Source organism: Solea solea, unplaced genomic scaffold, assembly GCF_958295425.1.
Source record: "Solea solea unplaced genomic scaffold, fSolSol10.1 scaffold_151, whole genome shotgun sequence".
Taxonomy (NCBI): Eukaryota; Metazoa; Chordata; class Actinopteri; order Pleuronectiformes; family Soleidae; genus Solea; species Solea solea.
In genome coordinates this window covers 5,001-7,500 of record NW_026704214.1, presented here as the reverse complement: position 1 = coordinate 7,500, position 2,500 = coordinate 5,001, and positions in this window count along the sequence as shown.

Sequence of the window (2,500 nt, the reverse complement as noted above, 5' to 3'; positions counted from 1 at the left end):
GGTGACCAGGGGCACGAGGCCGCTTTGGTGACCAGGGGCACGAGGCCGCTTTGGTGACCAGGGGCAGAAGGCCGCTTTGGTGACCAGGGGCACGGAAGATTTTAAAGCTGGGCGGAAGGGTCAAGCAACTGCAGCCATAAGCCCACTAACGTGGGCTTAATTGTGCATTTAATGTGTGTTTTGGCAAAAGTGCTGGGTCCCGGAGCCCTGTGACAGGGGCCCGGGGTGAGGAGCTCAGGCTGGGGGAGCAGAGAGCCGGAGGAGCAGGGGGCTGTGGCCCAAGGTGAGGAGCTCAGGCTGGGGGAGCAGAGAGCCAGAGGAGCAGGGGGCTGTGGCCCAAGGTGAGGAGCCCAGGCTGGGGGAGCAGAGAGCCAGAGGAGCAGGGGGCTGTGGCCCAAGGTGAGGAGCCCAGGCTGGGGGAGCAGAGAGCCAGAGGAGCAGGGGGCTGTGGCCCAAGGTGAGGAGCTCAGGCTGTGGGAGCAGAGAGCCAGAGAAGCAGGGGGCTGTGGCCCAAGGTGAGGAGCCCAGGCTGGGGGAGCAGAGAGCCAGAGGAGCAGGGGGCTGTGGCCCAAGGTGAGGAGCCCAGGCTGGGGGAGCAGAGAGCCAGAGGAGCAGGGGGCTGTGGCCCAAGGTGAGGAGCCCAGGCTGGGGGAGCAGAGAGCCAGAGGAGCAGGGGGCTCTGTGAGCAGGGGGCTGTGGCCCAAGGTGAGGAGCCCAGGCTGGGGGAGCAGAGAGCCAGAGGAGCAGGGGGCTGTGGCCCAAGGTGAGGAGCCCAGGCTGGGGGAGCAGAGAGCCAGAGGAGCAGGGGGCTGTGGCCCAAGGTGAGGAGCCCAGGCTGGGGGAGCAGAGAGCCAGAGGAGCAGGGGGCTCTGTGAGCAGGGGGCTGTGGCCCAAGGTGAGGAGGTGAGGAGCCCAGGCTGGGGGAGCAGAGAGCCAGAGGAGCCACCGACGGGAGAATGGCTAAAAACGTGATTTTATCAAAATGTTACAAGGCAGGGCTCTGCACAGGGTCCAGAGGAGTGGAACGCCGTTCATCCCATGCGAAAAGGTGCAGGAGTGACCGAAATACGGCCCGTTGTAAATCGCCCCTCTTTAAGCCAAAAAAATAGGTACGCCTCCCAGGGCCACCGACGGGAGAATGGCTAAAAACGTGATTTTATCAAAATGTTACAAGGCAGGGCTCTGCACAGGGTCCAGAGGAGTGGAACGCCGTTCATCCCATGCGAAAAGGTGCAGGAGTGACCGAAATACGGCCCGTTGTAAATCGCCCCTCTTTAAGCCAAAAAAATAGGTACGCCTCCCAGGGCCACCGACGGGAGAATGGCTAAAAACGTGATTTTATCAAAATGTTACAAGGCAGGGCTCTGCACAGGGTCCAGAGGAGTGGAACGCCGTTCATCCCATGCGAAAAGGTGCAGGAGTGACGGAGATACGGCCCGTTTTAAATCGCCCCTCTTTATGCCAAAAAAATAGGTACGCCTCCCAGGGCCACCCAGGGTGATGCTTTTATCAAAATGTCACAACGCAGGGCTCTGCGCAGGGGCCAGAGGAGTGGAACGCCGCTGGTTCCATGCGAAAAGGTGGAGAAATGACCGAGATATGACCCGTGGAAGTCGTCACAATTTACCCCGAAAATAGGCGCTCGCGCTCGGGCAGAGGTCGGCGCTCGGCCGGGGTCCCGAGAACCGGGGCGAATAGGGTTTTCCCACGGCCGAAAACCATAGGAAGCACGGGGAAAATTCGGGACCCGACGTCCCAGGGCCCTCGGCGGGGACCGGGGCAACGCGACACCGTTGGTTCCACCCGAAAAGGTGGAGAAATGACCGAGATACGGCCCGTCAAAAGTCGTCACAATTTACCCGAAAATAGGCGCTCGCGCTCGGCCCCGGTCCCGAGAACCGCGGCGGAGGTTTACCGGGATGCTGCGCAACATGGGCCAGAGAGCATGTTTGGTTCGAGTTTACCGGGATGCTGCGCAACATGGGCCAGAGAGCATGTTTGGCCGAGTTTACCGGGATGCTGCGCAACATGGGCCAGAGAGCATGTTTGGTCGAGTTTGTGTGGGTTGTGTGCGACACTCCCGGCACATACATAGGAACACGGCTTCCAAGTGAGCGCACTTTTTCGAAATTTCTTCTAAGTGCCGCTTTTTCGAACCGGGGCGAATTGGGTTTTTCGAGGGCCGAAAACCATAGGAAGCACGGGGAAAACTCAGGACCCGACGCCCCACGGCCCTCGGCGGGGACCGGGGCAACGCGACACCGTCGGTTCCACCCGAAAAGGTGGATAAATGACCGAGATACGGACCGTTGAAATCGACTCGGCGTATCCGAAAATAGGCGCTCGCGCTCGGACAGAGGTCGGCGCTCGGCCCGGTCCCGAGAACCGGCGCGCCTAGGGTTTTTCCACGGCCGAAAACCACAGGAAGCACGGGGAAATCTCAGGATCCCACGCCCCACGGCCCTCGGCGGGGACCGGGGCAACGCGACACCGTCGGTTC